We start from the raw sequence: 21,103 nt of genomic DNA, 5'->3' as shown, positions 1-21,103 counted from the left end.
CGCCGCAAGGTAAAACACAGGGCCCTATGTGTGGCGTGCGATGATTCCGGATGTGTGCAATGAACACATCCGGAATCATCGCGTCTACAGAAGGGGGTGGCGCTTTGGGCGGAGCGAGTTTTCCGCTCCGTAGAAAGGGCCGGCCATCCTGAACGTGGACACGTACTCTTATACTTTTCCTCTGATTGTTCCTCTCCTGGTTTTGGCTTACAAATACTGAGGTAAAACGCACCAAATAATGCACGCGTGACTGTGATGTCATTCACGTGGCTCCGTTGTCCAGGTGGCCCCAAGTTCTGACTCTGTGAGGATCCCACCATAATGTGTATGAGGAACTTGAGCTCCACGCAAAATAGGTCACCTCAGCAATGTGATGCCTGGTCTGGAAACTTAATGGCTGGTCTGAACTATGCCTTAGCTGTTTTTAATGTTATGATGAACACCATACTGTGACTGGTGTCATACGGTACCCACAGTTAACCAGAGCGCCGACGTAATGATATTCTTTGCCAACAAGCAGCTTATTGAGCTCCAAAGCGCCATGTTCTGCCCACATGGATGTCTCTGTGGCCGTCCAGTTGCACTGTGCTGGTCCAGCAGTCAGGATGTCAGTGGCAGTGCGCGCTGTGGCCTGCAGAGGGCGCGTGTGAGGCGCTGCAGGCTCCATCGTGTATTTTTCTGTCTCCTCCGTGAACCAGAATTAGCCGGTATATGAGAGCGCTGATCCCCGAGCACAGCGGTAATCACCCGGGAGCCGGGAATGAGGCCGGACGAGGGAGAAATGAGGCTGCTGCTCCTTCCGCAGGGCGGCCGGGGCGGCTCCGGGGACCATGGGGCTAGCAACTTGTCCATGGCCAAGGAAGGTCCAGAGGGGGAAACCGAGCAGCTGGCACCAGGTACTGCCCCATGTCCTGGCTCTGTGCCCGCGGGTGATGGCAGACACTGATGTCTGTACACTGAGCAATAATCATCAGCCAGCCATCATCTATTGTCCTGCACCTGCTGATGTCATCAATATGGAGCGAGAGCTGAGGGGTTAACAAGCTGGGGCACAAAGATCAGTAAGAAAAGTCTAACTATATAGTAACATGCACTGTATATGTGTGTGTATATATACTGTGCGTACATATATATATGTGTGTGTCTGTATATATACTGTGCGTACATATATGTGTGTCTGTATATATACTGTGCGTACATATATGTGTGTCTGTATATATACTGTGCGTACATATATATATGTGTGTGTATATATACTGTGCGTACATATATATATGTGTGTGTATATATACTGTGCGTACATATATATATGTGTGTCTGTATATATACTGTGCGTACATATATATATGTGTGTGTCTGTATATATACTGTGCGTACATATATGTGTGTCTGTATATATACTGTGCGTACATATATGTGTGTCTGTATATATACTGTGCGTACATATATGTGTGTCTGTATATATACTGTGCGTACATATATGTGTGTCTGTATATATACTGTGCGTACATATATATATGTGTGTCTGTATATATACTGTGCGTACATATATGTGTGTCTGTATATATACTGTGCGTACATATATATATGTGTGTCTGTATATATACTGTGCGTACATATATATATGTGTGTCTGTATATATACTGTGCGTACATATATATATGTGTGTCTGTATATATACTGTGCGTACATATATATATGTGTGTCTGTATATATACTGTGCGTACATATATGTGTGTGTCTGTATATATACTGTGCGTACATATATATATGTGTCTGTATATATACTGTGCGTACATATATGTGTGTGTGTCTGTATATATACTGTGCGTACATATATGTGTGTGTCTGTATATATACTGTGCGTACATATATATATGTGTGTCTGTATATATACTGTGCGTACATATATGTGTGTGTGTCTGTATACTGTGCGTACATTTATGTGTGTGTCTGTATATATACTGTGCGTACATATATGTGTGTGTGTATATACTGTGCGTACATATATGTGTGTGTGTATATATACTGTGCGTACATATATGTGTGTGTGTATATACTGTGCGTACATATATGTGTGTGTGTATATATACTGTGCGTACATATATGTGTGTGTGTCTGTATATATACTGTGCGTACATATATATATGTGTGTCTGTATATATGCTGTGCGTACATATATATATGTGTGTCTGTATATATACTGTGCGTACATATATATATGTGTGTCTGTATATATACTGTGCGTACATATATATATGTGTGTCTGTATATATACTGTGCGTACATATATGTGTGTGTTTATATACTGTGCGTACATATATGTGTGTGTGTGTGTATATATACTGTGCATACATATATGTGTGTGTGTCTGTATATATACTGTGCGTACATATATGTGTGTGTGTCTGTATATATACTGTGCGTACATATAAGTGTGTGTGTGTCTGTATATATACTGTGCGTACATATATGTGTGTGTGTGTCTGTATATATACTGTGCGTACATATATGTGTGTGTCTGTATATATACTGTGCGTACATATATGTGTGTGTGTATATACTGTGCGTACATATATGTGTGTGTGTATATATACTGTGCGTACATATATGTGTGTGTGTATATATACTGTGCGTACATATATGTGTGTGTGTCTGTATATATACTGTGCGTACATATATGTGTGTGTGTATATACTGTGCGTACATATATGTGTGTGTGTCTGTATATATACTGTGCGTACATATATATATGTGTGTCTGTATATATACTGTGCGTACATATATATATGTGTGTCTGTATATATACTGTGCGTACATATATATATGTGTGTCTGTATATATACTGTGCGTACATATATATATGTGTGTCTGTATATATACTGTGCGTACATATATATATGTGTGTCTGTATATATACTGTGCGTACATATATGTGTGTGTATATATACTGTGCGTACATATATGTGTGTGTGTGTATATATACTGTGCATACATATATGTAACATAGTAACATAGTAACATAGTTAGTAAGGCCGAAAAAAGACATTTGTCCATCCAGTTCAGCCTATATTCCATCATAATAAATCCCCAGATCTACGTCCTTCTACAGAACCTAATAATTGTATGATACAATATTGTTCTGCTCCAGGAAGACATCCAGGCCTCTCTTGAACCCCTCGACTGAGTTCGCCATCACCACCTCCTCAGGCAAGCAATTCCAGATTCTCACTGCCCTAACAGTAAAGAATCCTCTTCTATGTTGGTGGAAAAACCTTCTCTCCTCCAGACGCAAAGAATGCCCCCTTGTGCCCGTCACCTTCCTTGGTATAAACAGATCCTCAGCGAGATATTTGTATTGTCCCCTTATATACTTATACATGGTTATTAGATCGCCCCTCAGTCGTCTTTTTTCTAGACTAAATAATCCTAATTTCGCTAATCTATCTGGGTATTGTGTGTGTGTGTCTGTATATATACTGTGCGTACATATATGTGTGTGTGTCTGTATATATACTGTGCGTACATATATGTGTGTGTGTCTGTATATATACTGTGCGTACATATATGTGTGTGTCTGTATATATACTGTGCGTACATATATGTGTGTGTCTGTATATATACTGTGCGTACATATATGTGTGTGTCTGTATATATACTGTGTGTACATATATGTGTGTGTGTCTGTATATATACTGTGCGTACATATATATGTGTGTCTGTATATATACTGTGCGTACATATATGTGTGTGTATATATACTGTGCGTACATATATCTGTGTGTATATATACTGTGCGTACATATATGTGTGTGTCTATGTATATATATAGTGTGTATATATATGTGTGTCTATATATACTGTGCGTACATATATGTGTGTGTGTCTATGTATATATATAGTGTGTATATATATATATATGTGTATCTGTATATATACTGTGCGTACATATATGTGTGTGTCTATGTATATATATAGTGTGTATATATATGTGTGTCTATATAGATTCAAGATTCAAAGAAGCTTTATTGGCAGGACCAAATACACATCAGTTTTGCCAAAGCAAGTGTATAGAGGCAATAGGGATAGGGACTGAGGGGATGTTGGGTAGGAGCTGTGGGGGGAGGTGGATGGGGCAGATCCAGGGTGGGGGCTATAGTCCATGGCATAGGGGAGATGGATGGGGCAGATCCAGGGTGGGGGCTATAGTCCATGGCATAGGGGAGGTGGATGGGGCAGGTCCAGGTTGGGGGCTATAGTCCATGGCATAGGGGAGGTGGATAGGGCAGATCCATTGTGGGGGCTATAGTCCATGGCATCATAGTTCTCTTTCTCGCAGTCTATGACATTCGCTCACATACCGCGCTGCTATCTCCACTGCTCTCTCTTCTTCTCCCAGCAGGATATATGTTTTCCCTTCCTCCTTCATGGTGATGAAGTCTGGGAAGAGATGTGAGAGTCTCCTGAAGTGAGTGTCCCTCACTGCGGAGTATTTGGAGCAGTGTAGCAGGAAGTGGGTTTCGTCCTCTATGGCCTCCTGATCACAGTGTTGGCACAGTCTTTCCTCCCTGGGCTTGTAGCTCTGCCTGTGTCGGCCACATTCGATGGCCAGACTGTGGGCACTGAGTCTATATCGGCTCAGAATCTGGCGGTCTCTGGGGTCCGGGAGTTTCTCCAGATATGGGGCCAGTCTGTAGTCTCTCTGTAGGCTCCGGTACATGGTCAGTTTCTGTGAGCTGATGATATCATTCTTCCAGTCACTGACATACCTCTCCTGGCCTTCATCTGCCATCTTCCTAATTCCGGCTTTTGTCAGGTTGTTGTGATTGGTGTTCTGCTCCGGTTGGGTTTGGCTGGGCTGTTCCGGGGGTTCTGGTTTTTCTGTTTCACCTTCATGTATCAGGGCTTTATGGTGGTGGGAGCTTGGATTGCTCCTATGCAGGTGAGCCCGGAATGACAGCGCCCTCTTTAGAACTGTTAGGTGTAGAGGGAATCTGCCCAGCTCGGCCCGACAAGCACTGTTGGAGGTGCTCCGATGGACCTGGAGAAGGTGCTTGCAGAATTCCAGGTGGAATATTTCTGTTGGACTGGAGTCCCACTTTGACCAGTCTGGGTAGGTGTGAGGACCCCAGACTTCGCTGCCATACAGGAGGATTGGGGTGATGATGGAGTCGAAGATTTTTAGCCAGACCCTCACTGGTGGCTTCAGATGGTAGAGTGTCCTTCGGATGGCATAGAAGGTTTTGCAGGCCTTGTCTTTCAGGGTCTCTATGGCTTGTTTGAAGTTCCCTGACCGGTGAATCTCTAGGCCCAGGTAGGTATATTTGTCCATTCCTGTGAGGTCGCAGTTGTTGAGGATAAATGATGGGTGTTGGTCTGATCTTCTCTTTCTCCTCTGGAACACCATGGTGTTGGTTTTCTTTAGGTTGACCGGTAGGGCCCAGGTGGAGCTGAATTTCTCTAGGATTTTCAGGTTGTCCTGGAGGCCTTTCTCGGTTGGTGACAGCAGCAGCAGGTCATCTGCATACAGCAGGAATTTCACCTGGGCGTCGTGGAGGGTGAGGCCTGGTGCTGAGGAGGATTCCAGGGCGGTAGCCAGCTCGTTGATGTAGATGTTGAAGAGCGTTGGGCTTAGGCTGCAGCCTTGTCTTACTCCGCGGCTCTGCTGGAAAAAAGCCGTTCTTTTGCCGCTCACACTCACGCTGCAGCTGTTCTCGGTGTAGGAGCTTTTGATGACATCGTAGGTCTTTCCTCCTATTCCACTCTCCAGCAGTTTCAGGAATAAGCCCGGGTGCCACACTGAATCAAAGGCCTTTTTAAAGTCCACAAAGCAGGCGTATATCTTCCCATTCTTTGTATTGTAGACGTGTCTCTGAATGAGGCTGTGCAGAGTATAGATGTGGTCAGTGGTGCGGTGGTTCGGCATGAACCCTGCTTGGCTCTTGTTGAGGACGTTGTGCTCGGTGAGGAAGGTGAGGATCCTCTTGTTCAGGATACTGTTGAACAGTTTTCCCAGGTTGCTGCTGACGCATATGCCTCTGTAGTTAGCTGGGTCATACCTGTCCCCACTCTTGTGGATGGGTGTGATGAGGCCTTGGTTCCAGGTACGAGGGAAGTAGCCGGCACTCAGTACAATATTGAAGAGTTTAACCATTGCAGCCTGTATTTCTGGTGGGCTGTACTTCAGCATTTCTGGTAGGATTCCATCTAGGCCACCGGCTTTTCTACATCTTATGGAGGAGAGTCTCTCGGTTACTTCCTGTAGTGTTATAGGTGTATCCACCGGGTTTTGGAAGTTTTTGATTTTTTCCTCCATTGCTTTTAGTTTCGCCATTATGTTTTCCTGTTCTTGGCTTAGTCCTTCCTTTGGAATGTCTTTATAGAGGTCTCTGAAGTATTGGAGCCAGAGGTTGCCATTTTGGATATGGTTGTTGTTTTTCTTGTCTTTGGTGCCCATGTGGTTCCATAGTTCCCAGAAGGAGTTGTCTTGGAGGGCGTCTTGGAGTTGATTGAGCTTGGTAGAGATGTAACTCTGCTTCTTCCTCCTGAGGATGGTTTTGTACTGCTTTTGTATGGAGTCATAGGCTTCCCTCAGACCCAGGTGGTTGGGGTCTCTGTGTTTCTTGTTGGAGGCTGTTCTCAGGGTCTTCCGTACAGCTTTACATTCTCTGTCAAACCAGCCATTGACCTGTGTTTCTTTTGGTCTCTTGTAGTCGACTTTTTTAAGGTCAGACAGTCTGGCCATTGCGTAGAATATATTGTTGAGGTCCTTTGCTGCTTGGTTCACTCCCTCTGGGTTTGGCATGTACTCAAGGTTGTAGAAGTGGTGGAGCATCCGCTGTATTTCAGGTCTGCTGGAAGCTTCTTTATATCTTAGTGCCGACATTTTGGACCATTTATAGGATGGAGGCCGGGTGAAGAGGCCGCTCTGCTGTGGCTTCTGAGTGGATGGTTTCTCTGTAGATTTTATGTACAGAAGAAGTTGGCTGTGGTCTGACAGGTGCGTTTGTGGGGTGACTATGAAGGCGCTGACATCTGCCAGGTTCAGGTCTGTAATGGCGTAATCAACTACACTCCTCCCTACATTCTCAATGAGAATAACTGTTTAACTCCATATCAGCATGGGTTTATGAGAAATCGCTCCTGTCAAACCAATCTAATCAGTTTTTATGAAGAGGTAAGCTATAGACTGGACCACGGTGAGTCATTGGACGTGGTATATCTCGATTTTTCCAAAGCGTTTGATACCGTGCCGCACAAGAGGTTGGTACACAAAATGAGAATGCTTGGTCTGGGGGAAAATGTGTGTAAATGGGTTAGTAACTGGCTTAGTGATAGAAAGCAGAGGGTGGTTATAAATGGTATAGTCTCTAACTGGGTCGCTGTGACCAGTGGGGTACCGCAGGGGTCAGTATTGGGACCTGTTCTCTTCAACATATTCATTAATGATCTGGTAGAAGGTTTACACAGTAAAATATCGATATTTGCAGATGATACAAAACTATGTAAAGCAGTTAATACAAGAGAAGATAGTATTCTGCTACAGATGGATCTGGATCAGTTGGAAACTTGGGCTGAAAGGTGGCAGATGAGGTTTAACAATGATAAATGTAAGGTTATACACATGGGAAGAGGGAATCAATATCACCATTACACACTGAACGGGAAACCACTGGGTAAATCTGACAGGGAGAAGGACTTGGGGATCCTAGTTAATGATAAACTTACCTGGAGCAGCCAGTGCCAGGCAGCAGCTGCCAAGGCAAACAGGATCATGGGGTGCATTAAAAGAGGTCTGGATACACATGATGAGAGCATTATACTGCCTCTGTACAAATCCCTAGTTAGACCGCACATGGAGTACTGTGTCCAGTTTTGGGCACCGGTGCTCAGGAAGGATATAATGGAACTAGAGAGAGTACAAAGGAGGGCAACAAAATTAATAAAGGGGATGGGAGAACTGCAATACCCAGATAGATTAGCGAAATTAGGATTATTTAGTCTAGAAAAAAGACGACTGAGGGGCGATCTAATAACCATGTATAAGTATATAAGGGGACAATACAAATATCTCGCTGAGGATCTGTTTATACCAAGGAAGGTGACGGGCACAAGGGGGCATTCTTTGCGTCTGGAGGAGAGAAGGTTTTTCCACCAACATAGAAGAGGATTCTTTACTGTTAGGGCAGTGAGAATCTGGAATTGCTTGCCTGAGGAGGTGGTGATGGCGAACTCAGTCGAGGGGTTCAAGAGAGGCCTGGATGTCTTCCTGGAGCAGAACAATATTGTATCATACAATTATTAGGTTCTGTAGAAGGACGTAGATCTGGGTATTTATTATGATGGAATATAGGCTGAACTGGATGGACAAATGTCTTTTTTCGGCCTTACTAACTATGTTACTATGTTACATGGGAGTTTAGTGTATACCTTCCTAAGGAGTCACCCTTGCTTCGTCCATTAAGGATATGAAGTCCTAAACTTTTACATACGTTCAGGAGCTTTCTGCCACTTTTGTTGACTGTACTGTCATAGCTGTTTCTCTCAGTGTGTACAGGGTCTTGGCCGTCATTCTCTGCTCCAAGTATGTAGATGTTTCCATCCGTGGTCAGGAAGTCTCTCTCTCTCCCTGTTCTTGCATTGAGGTCTCCAAAGATGAGAACTTTGCCCAGGGCCTGATAATGGGCGGCTTCTCTTTGTAAGATCTCGAAGCAGTCTGGATTGAAGTAGGGGGACTCTGGCGGTGGTATATAGGTGGCACAGAGGTGGACATCAGACTGGCAGGTGAGGATGGAGCTGCTGATTCTGATCCATATGTGGCTGTCTCCTTTCTTCACCGGTTTGATGTACTGGTGGAGCTCCTCTTTATACCAGATCGCTACTCCTCCTGAGCCCCGGCCCTGTTTGATGTTTTTATTTTTCTGGGCATGGACCAAGAATTCCTTGTATCCAATAGGCACCAGGGATTCGTTTTCGGCTCTGGTCCATGTTTCCAGGAGGATCTGAATGTCTATATTTTTCATACTTTGTATAAAATCAGGGTCCTTTGTTTTAGATCCAAAGGTTGAGGCGTTGAGACCCTGGATATTCCAGCTGCTGATTGTAAGTGAAGACATTCTTCTGTGTGGCTTGTGTGTATATACCTTGTAATGAGTATGGCTGTGTGGGACAAACTGGATTTCTGACAGTTTTATAGCGGTGCTTGGTTCCATCCAGTCACATTATTATTCTGCGCAGTGCATTGAGCAGGTTTATTATCTCATTCCTATCTCTGCTCTGCATGTATCTGTGTGGGCTTGGTGGTCTCCTCGGTGGAGGTCTCCACCTCCGATGGTCTGACACTGGGTGAAGAGCTTTGTTTCCAGCTTCAGGAGGTAGCCTTGGGGTTTTCTGCTTTATCGTTCTCGGGGGCCTTTCAGTGTGATTATGGCCACTGTTGAATCCAGGCCCGGGGTCTCTGTTTAGCACGATGTCCTTCAGCTCTTTGGCCAGGAGGCTGACCCCTTGTTTGTTGAGGTGTTTATCATCGTGCAGGTGACTGTTGTTTATGGAGAGGTGTTGTGCCAGGGTCACGTTTGGCACAGTCTTGATCTTTTCAGTCAGTTCTGCATTGATGGCTTGGGTGGTTTGCCTGGGTATGTCCTTTCTTGGAAGCAGCGATGACAGAATGATTTTACTGTCCCGGAATTTTAGTTTTACCATCTTTGTCAGGTTGATCAGTTGTTCTGCGATCTGCTGGTCTGGCCGATTGTTTGTACCCGTGTGTATAATAATGTGCTTTGGGTTGGTAAACCGTGGTCTACTGATGACCTCTGTCACCTGTTCAATACTTGCACAGCGGATTGTACGGACCTGTTTTCCTGGGAATAGCCGCTGTGTATTTAGGTACTTCCCATTTGAGTCCATTATTAGGACAATATCAGGACTTTGTGATGTCTTGGGTGGGCTACGGTGCTGCTGACGAGGGTCTGTGGTGCTGGCTTTGCTGGTGGCTGGTTCTGTTCTCTCTTCCATCTCTCTGGTTTCAGGATTTGAGTCCATTATTAGGACAGTATCAGGACTTTGTGATGTCTTGGGTGGGCTACGGTGCTGCTGATGGGGGTCTGTGGTGCTGGCTTTGCTGGTGGCTGGTTCTTTTCTCTCTTCCATCATATACTGTGCGTACATATATATGTGTGTCTGTATATATACTGTGCGTACATATATGTGTGTGTATATATACTGTGCGTACATATATCTGTGTGTATATATACTGTGCGTACATATATATGTGTGTGTCTATGTATATACTGTGCGTACATATATGTGTGTGTGTCTGTATATATACTGTGCATACATATATATATGTGTGTGTCTATGTATATCTATAGTGTATATATATATGTGTGTGTGTGTCTGTATATATACTGTGCGTACATATATATGTATATATAAATATATAGTTATCTATGCATATATATATGGGTGTGTCTGTCTATATCTATATATATATATATATATATGTATATATTGTGTGTGTTTATATATGTGTGATATTTAATATTAAAATATTACTTAGCAATTATATATACAAATAAGTGTGTGTATATATAAATTTATTTGTTTATATACACCCGCATATATAAACCCATATATATACACACCAGCATATATACACACATATTTATTCTTATAAATTCTTCTAGTTTCTAGTGAAGGAGATAGAATATAGGAATATATGACATCTGTAATGTAACACAATAGATAAATGTAATAGCTGTATACAGTCTGTTATGTGGCTCACAATATCTCTAATTCACCACACACAGTGTGTGTGTATATATATATATGGCAGGGAGAACATCTCCAGGGGGCACATCTTCAGGGGGAGGGGGCACATCTCCTGGGAGAACATCTTCCGGGGGGTACATTTCCATAGGGAGAGGGGTCACATCTCTGGGAGGGGGGCACATCTCTGGGGAGCATATTTATCCGGGGGGCACATCTCCGGGGCGCACATCTCCAGGGGGTCACATCTCCGGGGGGAGGGGGGTCACATCTCCGGGAGGGGGGCACATCTCCGGGGGGCACATGTCCGGGGGGCACACCTCCGAGGAGCATATCTCCGGGGGGCACATCCCCAGGGGGCATATTTTTTGGGGGACGGGGCACATCTCCGGGGAGAACATCTTCCGGAGGGAACATCTCAGGGGGTAGGGGGGTCACAACTCCGGGGGGAGGGGGCACATCTTCGGGGAGCATATCTCCGGGGGGCACATCCCCAGGGGGCATATTTTCGGGGGGAGGGGGCACATCTCCGGGGAGAACATCTTCCGGAGGGAACATCTCAGGGGGGAGGGGGGGCACATCTCCGGGGGGCACATCTCCGGGGGGGCATATCCCCAGGGGGCGCATCTCCGGGGGGCACATCTCCGGCGCTCGCGCCCCTGCCATCAGGTGGCACAGTGGGGTTACTGTAGGATGAGAGGAGCAGCGTGTGCACGGAGATGTCACCACTGGGACGTACTGAAAGAACGAAGAAAAGGAATAAATAAAAATAATTAACATATATTGGTACAAAAATATAGAAAGTTATAATAGGTTAGACTTTGAATGAACAGAATATATTGTAGATAATAGGGAAATATCCCGTAGTCCCTGTACTTGTCGCTGGGGAGTGAACATGAAATATATGTAGATAATAGGAGAAAGAACACATATATTCCATGTCTGCGATACACAAGAAGCATATCATTCCTCTCCATATTTTTGGACTAATTTATTATTATTTTCATTCTTTTTATTTATTCCTTTTCTTCATTCTTTTATTACATCCCCTCCCACTTCCCATTATGTGTGGCTGTATATGGCACCGTTACTCCAGAGAAACTTGTTAATGGCCGCTCATTCACCGACATGATGCTGCACGTACAGAACATGTCTCCAGGGCACATTGCACAGGATGGATAAGACTTCCTCCGTCATGTTCTGCGTCCGCTTCTGTGCTCTGATTGCACAGTCACAGGATCATCTACCTACCTACCTACCTATCCATCCACCCATCCATCCATCTATCTATCATCACTATTGAGCAAAATACCGTACGTTCTCAGGACCCAGGTTCAATGTTGATGTCCGTTCTCAGTGGCAGCTGGAGCTTTGCAAACTTCCTTCTCCGGTACTCCAAACACAGGCGTCCTGGGTGTCTCTAGTGTTCACATGACCCTCAGAATGTCATGATGTTGCAGGGGTTTTGTAAGCACCAAAGGTACCCAGTGTGCTGAGGAGGATGGCAGGACGTTGGTCTGACTACCCCGGCACACTGTCATGGATCCTTGACCAGGGCCATGCAAATCTTTTTGTGCAATTCCACAATTGTTTTTTTTTAATTTACCATGTTCACTATATGACCTGACGATATGATTCTCCAGGTCAGTACGAGTACGCAGATGCCAAACATGTATAGTTTTTTTTAAATTTAAGTAGTGTAACATTATTTGGGAATTTGTATGAAAAACCATTTTTGCTGTTGTTGCCATTTACCAAGACCGGTAGCGTTTTCATTTTTCAGGATCGGGAGCTGTGGCTTTTGTTCACTGAGTTGACGTTTTTACTAAAATAATTTTGGATAGATACGATATTTTCATTGCTGCATGTTACATATTTACTGCAATATTGCGGTGTCCAAAAAAACCATATTTCTCACATTTCGATTTTTTTTTTTGCTATACTATTTAACGATAGGATTACGGTAACTTATTTTATATTTTCATAGATTGGACTTTTATGAAAGCAGTGATTCCAAATGTGTCTTTTTTATTTTTAAATAAATAGGAGGGTGATTTGAACTTTTATGTTTTTTTTTTTTAAATATTTTTAAAAACTTTCTTATTTTTTAACTTTTTATGGTTGTTAATAGTGCCCTTAGGAGACTTGAAGCTGTGATCATCCAATCGCTTGTAATGTACAGCGGCATGTAAACGTTTGGGCACCCTTGGTTACTGTTATTATGAACAGTTAAGGAAGTTGAAGATAAAATCATCTCTAAAAGGGCTAAAGTTAAAGATAACACATTTCCTTTGTAAAACTGTTGTAAAACCTTCAGCTTGAGCCTTTTGAGGTCATCTATTGTGGATTTTGATGTGTGTTTAGGATCATTCAACCATTTGTAGAAGCCATCCTCTTTTCAACTTCAGCTTTTTTACAGATGGTGTTAGGTTAGCATCTAGAATTTGTTGAAATTTCATTGAATCCATTCTCCCCTCTACCTGTGAAATGTTCTTTGTGCCATTGGCTGGAACACAACCCCAAAATATGATTGATCTACCCTCATGCTTAATGGTTGGTGAGATGTTCTTTTCCTGAAATTCTGTGCCCTTTTTTCTCCACACATACCTTTATGACCAAAGAGTTTTATTTTAACCTCATCGGTCCATAGGACTTGTTTCTAAAATACATTAGGCTTGTTTATATGTTCTTTTGCATATGTCTGAAGTTGACTTTGGTGAGGACGAAGAAGAGGTTTTCTTCTGATGACTCTTCCATGAAGGCCCTGTTTGTGCCTCTGAACAGTAGAACAATGTACCACAACTCTAGAGTCTGCTAAATCTTTCTGAAGGTGTTTTGCAGTCAAGAGGGTTTTCAGGTTTGCCTCTCTAGCAATCCTACAAGCAGCTCTCACTGAAAATTTGCTTGGTCTTCCAGACCTTATATTGACCTCCACTGTTCCTGTTAGGCCATGTTCACACGATCCTTTTTTTCATGCGGAATTGCCGCGATTTTCCCGCTGCGGGTCCGCAGCTGTTTTCCATGCAGGGTACATTACATTGTACCCTATGGAAAACAGGAACTGCTGTGCCCACAATGCGGAAAATCAAAAAAAAAAACGCGCTGAATAGCTGCGGGAAAAAAGAAGTACCATGTCACTTCTTTTTTCGGAGCCGCAGCGGTTCTGCACCCATTGACCTCCATTGTGAGGTCAAACCCGCAGTAAAACCCGCAGATGAAAAAAATATCTGCGGGTTTTACTGCGGTTTGTGGTGCCGAACCGCTGCAGCAGGAAGTGCGGGGAAGCGGGCGGAAGTGCGTGGGCGGAGTGTGGCTGCCCCCCCGTGCTCCGATCCCGCCCCCCGTGCTCCAATCCCACCGCCCTGTGCTCTGATGCCCCCCCCAGTGCTCCGATGCCCCCCCGTGCCCTAATCTCCCCCCCTTATACTTACCCGGCGTCCCGGTGTCCGTCCGGCCGTCTTCTCCCTGGGCGCCGCCATCTTGCAAAATGGCGGGCGCATGCGCAGTGCGCCCGCCGAATCTGCCGGCCGGCAGATTCGTTCCAAAGTGCATTTTGATCACTGAGATATAACCTATCTCAGTGATCAAAATAAAAAAAAATAGTAAATGACACCCCCCCCCTTTGTCACCCCCATAGGTAGGGACAATAAAAAAAAATTAAGAATTTTTTTTTTTTTTTTCCACTAAGGTTAGAATAGGGTTAGGGGTAGGGTTAGGGGTAGGGTTAGGGGTAGGGTTAGGGGTACGGTTAGGGGTAGGGTTAGGGTATTTTCAGCCATTTTAACTGCATAGAAAACTGCATAAAAAAAAGGATCAAAAAAAGGATCAAAAAACGCATCAAAAAAGGACAAAAAAAGGACCAAAAAAAGGACCTGCGTTTTCTGCCAAGAGCTGCAGTTTTTTAAAAAACAGTCCTGAAAAAAAAAGGATGGAAATCAGGAACGTGTGAACATACCCTTAACTGCCATTTCTTAATTACTTTTCACACTGAGGAAATGTCAACTTGAGAAAACTTTGCTCTCTTCTTATAGCCTTCTCCTGCTTTGTGGGCCTCTGCTATTTTCGTTTTCAGAGTGCTAGGCAGCTCCTTAGAAGAACCCATGGCTGCTGTGTTTTGGCACAAGGTTAGAGGGGGCTGGGTTTTTATAAAGCTGGGAAATTTGCTTCACCTGACGTTTCCTAATGATGATAGTGAACAAGCAATAACCCTAACAGACTCCTTAAGGTCTGAAACCTTAGTCAAATTTATCTGAGCACACATATCTCCAAGGGTGCCCAAACTTTTGCATCAGTCGATTTTCTTTTTTGCAATTTTTAATAAGTAAAAAAATTACTATATATATATATATATATATTTTTTTTTTTTTTTTTTTTTTTTTTTTTTTTTTCCTAAAATATAAAGGAAATGTGTCATCTTTAACTTTAGTCCTTTTAGAAATAATTTCATCTTCAACTTGCTTAAGTGTTCACAATAACAGTAATTTTGACCAGGAGATCAAAACTTTCACATGACACTGTACATTGCAGAGCCTCAGCACTGCTATGTACACTGCTCAAAAAAATAAAGGGAACACTAAAATCCCACATCCTAGATATCACTGAATGAAATATTCCAGTTGTAAATCTTTATTCATTACATAGTGGAATGTGTTGAGAACAATAAAACCTAAAAATGATCAATCAGTGTTGCTTCCTAAGTGGACAGTTTGATTTCTCCGAATTGTGATTTACTTGGAGTTATATTCTGTTGTTAAGTGTTCCCTTTATTTGTTTTGAGCAGTGTACAATAGAAATCACGATCTCCTATGAACGACGGCCACAAACGTTCAAAAGGGCCCTGGGTGCCTGCCCCCCACCAAACTGATTTTAATGACCTATCCTAGGGATAGACCATCAGTAACTAAGTCTTGGAAATATTTATATAATAATACTAGAATCACAGCAGCAGCACATTGCCCCCAACATTGATGGAGAATGTAATACATCTTATATACATCTTTGCTCTCTAACAGCTCTGTTCATTGACATGTAGTATTGCTGGTTCTTCAACCCCCTATGATCCCCAACCCACTTCTCTCTTGCATTAAGGGGTTAACCCAGAGTCCGTTTTTTAGCCTTTAGCGTTGATTCATGATGCAATTTTTCACCAGAACTTTCCAACATTTTTGTGACTTTTGGCATTTTGATGCCAGATCCGAGCAACTCCGCCAGCGTTTTGAAAAAAAAAGTTGGGGTCTGGCCAATCATGCCCGAAAAATTCATCATTATTTACACCAAAATAAGTGGAATAAATTGCTGCAGAGATGTACCCCAGCCCCTGACTGCCACACATTCCAGGTGATGGCGCACCAAATTCATTAGGTGATATACACCTCTTAATAAATTTTGTGCTAATTACTCCATCGCTCCCTTTATTAAGACTGACGTGTAAAACTTCAGGGGAGTATGTCAGAGAGTTATCCAAAATGGTGCCAAACAGTGTTCACGTACAGCTATACAATGTTCATATAGAATCCTTTGAGGCCATCATTTGTCTCCAAAGACCCCTACGTTATCTACATGGAACCAAATACTACACAGAGAAGGCTCTGCTCAAGTAAGTAGTGTACATAGTGCTGGGAGGAAAGAACTTCATTTTCTCCCAGGTGCCGCACTTTCAGTACGGGGCCAAAGCAGCATTGTAACCCTGCAGATTTGCCCATTATCTGCAGTTAAATAGGATTTTCTGAGATACCAGTTCCCTGATGCCATTGAACATGTGTTTTTGGTGCTTTTTCCCTATAGACTTCTATGCAAAATTTTGATAAACACATGTAAATTGCAATTACCTTTTTAAAGTTGTCGTTTACTACTAGGACAACCCGTTCCCGTTCTGAATGTTTGCCGGTTAAAAATAAAAACACTTACACTCATCTCTCATCTATGCCGACACTGCTGGGACGGCACCGGAATAGAAAGAGTATGAGTGTTGGGGGTAAACGCTCAGAATGAGAAGGGGTTGTGCATATAGTGGAAACCCCTTTAAATGCCGAATTCCAGCTTTCTTTCAGATTGCTATAGTGTATTGTGTTGCAGACGCTTGCAGGAAGCATTCCACTTGGGAATATGGCTTTGGACAAGTCAAAGAATCTGCACAAAAGCTAGAAAAAGTGTGAATTTGCAGCATTGCCTTAAAGGGAACCTGTCACTAGAGTCATACTTCCCGGACCACAGGCTTTATGACTCAGAGCCTAGCTGCAGGATTCTCTCAAACTCATGGTCCTTTCAGGAAAAAAGACGTGCTCCCTGGCCGGATGTTTAAAGTATAAGGGTGGTTTCACATTTGCGTTTTTTTTTGCGTTTTTGCGGTAAAAAACGCATGCGTTTTTCCCCCCCTATATTTAACATTAAAAACGCATGCGTTTTTTTGTATGCGTTTTGACGCGTTTTTGCAACACATGCGTTTTTTTTCTGCATGCGTTGTGTTGCAGAAATGCAACATGTAGTATTTTTAGCTGCGTTTTTTTTTTGCCGCGTTTTTAACCACATGCGTTTGCATGTGTTTTTAAAAAACAAAACAAAAAAACAACACACTGATAAACCACCCCACACCATAAAATTGATAAAGGGATCCTACCCCTAACCCTAATCCCTTTAAGGGTAGGGGTAGGGTTAGGAGTAGGGTTAGGGTTAGGATCCCTTTAGGGGTAGGGTTAGGGTTAGGATCCCTTTAGGGTTAGGGTTAGGATCCCTACCCCTAACCCTAGCTCTTTCTGTTTATAGTGGGTTTTTTACTTTATTTTGATGATTGGCAGCTGTCACACATTTATCTGCATGCGTTTAAAAAACGCAAACGCATGAAAAAACGCATGTAAACGCGTCAAAACGCAGCGTTTTTTTCACCACATGCAAAAACGCATGCGTCAAAAAAACGCAGAGTTTGCACGCGTTTACATGCGTTTTTTCACCATGCGTTTAAAAAAAAAAAAAACGCATGCGTTTTGAAACGCAAGTGTGAAACCAGCCTTAGGAGATTCCTGTCTAGTCCGACACTGCATCTCCCTACAACACGCTGGTTGATTGACAGGTCACTATGTGCACACATGGGAGAGACCTGTCACCTGGAGCCGGCAGGGACTAGTCACTGATTCATGCTGTCCGTAGTTGGGGCAGCATGTATCTAGTGACAGCTTCTCGAAATATAGTTTTATTCCACTGTATGTGATAGTAAAACCCCGTACACTTACATTATCCTGTACTATATAGTGGAGTGTAATTGCAGAATTTACGTAAAAACAATTGTGAATTGCAGAATTAACCGTAGACGCTCGCTTTCTACTTCTGGCCCATATTGGCCCTTTCTGGGGAACATTTGCTGTGCTATGCTTTCTATAGGGCACCGTACAGACGCTCGGATGGGATACTAGGCCATGCGAGGCACCAAAGGAACTGTATTATAGCAGAAAGAAAAGCTCAAACCTCGGTAAGCAGATTGTCCTAATCTGATTTTTGGAATTATTGGTAACATTCTTACATTTGCTGGCAAAGCAAGCTCCGAGCAAGGTCCGTGACCATGTGGCCTGAGAATGTGCACCTGCTCTTGCTTTTTTTTTTTCTTTCCAATCCGAGTGTAGGGGTTTGGGTTGTTCTTAGAGGTGACGTGGGAAGGACCCTTCCGTCTGGAATATAATGGATCACCTACAGTCTGGCATTTTAGCTGACTCCAGAGTCACAGCCCTCTGAGCGCAGGACCATGTCACAGAGAAGTGGGGGAAAGGTCAGCCCTGTTTTTCTACTTTACATCGTGCTGTAAAAATTAATAAATGATTTTGACTGAGATGTTTGCAAGTAAGGATCGGAGCCCTGAACATTGTACCCTGTGTGGCCGTGTGGCAGATGGGTCGTATAAGAAGTTTCATGCAGGTGTATAGATCCAGACCGTAAAATAAGCAGGCAGACAACCCCCAGATGATACACTGTACAGTAATAACACAATGATACGCTGTATAATATACTGTATAACAATAACGGAGATGATTGCACCTAATGCAAACACGGCAGACAAAGGCAAGGCTGAGATGAACTAGACTGAGCTGGTTCTAGCCCACAATTGTTTTCCTGCTCAGTCTCTATGTACATATCTGACAGGGTTACATAACAGCACTCTCATTTCTAATATTTCATTCATAATGCCGATGTCCTGTTATGTGTTTATTCGGACTCATCTGTGCCCCTTAGATCTGTTGCCCCGCACCCAGCGCTGTCTTTTATAGCAGATGGACAAACACATATAGACTATCATCACACATGCTCCATTTACTGACTACAATGGCTTTTTACCTTTGTTTTTTATTTGTGCGTGATACATCGGCACTAAATAGTCTTAAATTGGTGAAGTGAGAAAAATATAGGCACCAATTAAATTTGTGGGATCAAATAACTAAAAATTGGCATGTGCATATGTATTCACCCCTTTTACTATGAAGCCCCTAAAAATTTTTGGTGCAAGCAATTACCTTCATAAGTCACATGCTTAGGGAAAGGAAGTCCACCTGTGTGCAATCTAAGTGTCACATAGTCTGTCAGTATATACACACATTTTCTAAAAGGCCACAGAGGCTGCAACACCATTAAGTTAGTGCACCACTAACCAAACGCCACCATGAAGACCAACAAGATCTCCAAACAAGTCAGGAACAAAGTTGTTGAGAAGTACAAGTCAGGGTTGGGTTATAAAAAAATATCCGAATATCTGATGATTCCACGGATCTCCATCAAATCCATCATCAAATGGAAAGAACATGGTACTGCAACAAACCTGCCAAGAGAGGGCAGCCCACCAAAACTCTCCGCCAGGGCAAGAAAAGCATTAATCAGAGAGGCAGCAGAGAGACCAAAGGTAACCCTGAAGGAGCTGCAGAGTTCTCAAGCAGAGACTGGAATATCTGTCCATACAACCACATTAAGCCGTACACTCCATGGAGGTGGCCTTTCATGGAAGAGTTGGCAGAAAAAAAGCCTTTACTTACAAAAATTGTAAGGCTTGTTTTGAGTTTGACAAAAGACATGTGGGAGACTCTCCAAATGTGTGGAGGAAGGTGCTGTGGTCATATGAGATCAAAATTGAACTTTTTGGCCACTAAGGTAAATATTGTATCTGGTGCTAAACCAACAGCCCATCACCCCAAGAACAACAATCCCCACAGTGAAATGTGGTGGCAGCTTCATGTCGTGGGGATGGTTTTTTCATCAGCAGGAACAAGGAAAATGGTCCTACTGTAGTCAAGGGGAAGATGGATGGTGCAGAATGCAGGTATATTCTTAAGCAAAACCTGTTTCAGCCTGTCAAAGTTTTGAGACTGGGTTAGAGGTTCACCTTCCAACAAGACAATGACCCAATGCATACTGCTAAAGTAACACTCAAGGGGTTTAAGGGGAAATGTGTAAATATTTTGGAGTGGACTTGTCAAAGCCCAGACATTAATCCAATTGATAATCTGTGGTCAGACTTGATGATTGCTGTTCAGCAGAGGAAACCGTCTAACTTGAAGGAGCTGGAGCAGTTTTGCCTTGAGGAATAGGCAAAAATCCCAGTGGCAAGATGTGGAAAGCTCATAGAGAATCATCCAAAGCGACTTGCTGTAATTGCTGCAAAAGGAGGCTCTACAAAGTACTGACTTTAGGGAGGTGAATAGGAGGCTCTACAAAGTACTTACTTTAGGAGTATGAATAGTAATGCACACTGAAGTTTTCAGTTTTTTTTCCTATTTGTTGTTTTCTTCACAATAAAAAGAAAATTAAATGTTCACAGTTGTCTGCATGTTCTTTACATGAACTGATGCAAATCGTAAAAAAACTGTGAAATTCCAGTTTGGGAGGTAGCAAATCTTGGAAAATGCCGAGGGGGTGAATACTATCGCAAGCCACTGTATGTCTGTTATGATGGAGACTTGAGGGTGTTTTATGTTACCGCTTTTCACCATGTTCCAACTGGATATTTAATAAATTAATACCGTACATACTAAAAAAAAATGAACGAACCCTAGAAATTCAGTTCTGCTGCAATAAGCCAACAGAGCATTTTGTGATCTCCTTTGATGACAGCTTGGTTTTATTGAATCCAATGATTTTTCTCATTTCCAGTAACCCTAATGGCATCACTTGGATGCAGATTGTCCTGTTTGCCCTTGGTACAAGATCTCAGAGAATTCCTTATCACCAGATGTAATCACGGGACTATGAAAACCTAGAAAATCATTATACATCCAGTTCCTCCTGTCTCTTCCATATGTTTGTAGAGTGCCAGTCATATTTTAACGTTTACTTTGCATCGGGTTTAACCGTTAATTTACCTACA

At 43.0% G+C, this 21,103-nt stretch overlaps 1 protein-coding gene across 1 annotated transcript in view; it reads left to right on the top strand.

Moving 5' to 3' along the window:
• Nucleotides 1-680: 680 nt before the first annotated feature.
• Nucleotides 681-21,103, top strand: part of SLC16A14 (solute carrier family 16 member 14) — a 67,058-nt gene continuing 46,635 nt past the window's right edge. The window contains exon 1 of the mRNA XM_069727862.1: nucleotides 681-896. The gene's annotated coding sequence lies outside the window, so the exon portion shown is untranslated. The remainder of the gene's footprint in view (nucleotides 897-21,103) is intronic.

The sequence above is a fragment of the Ranitomeya imitator genome, chromosome 5, assembly GCF_032444005.1.
Source record: "Ranitomeya imitator isolate aRanImi1 chromosome 5, aRanImi1.pri, whole genome shotgun sequence".
Classification (NCBI taxonomy): domain Eukaryota; kingdom Metazoa; phylum Chordata; class Amphibia; order Anura; family Dendrobatidae; genus Ranitomeya; species Ranitomeya imitator.
This window is presented reverse-complemented; position numbering and strand designations above follow the sequence as displayed.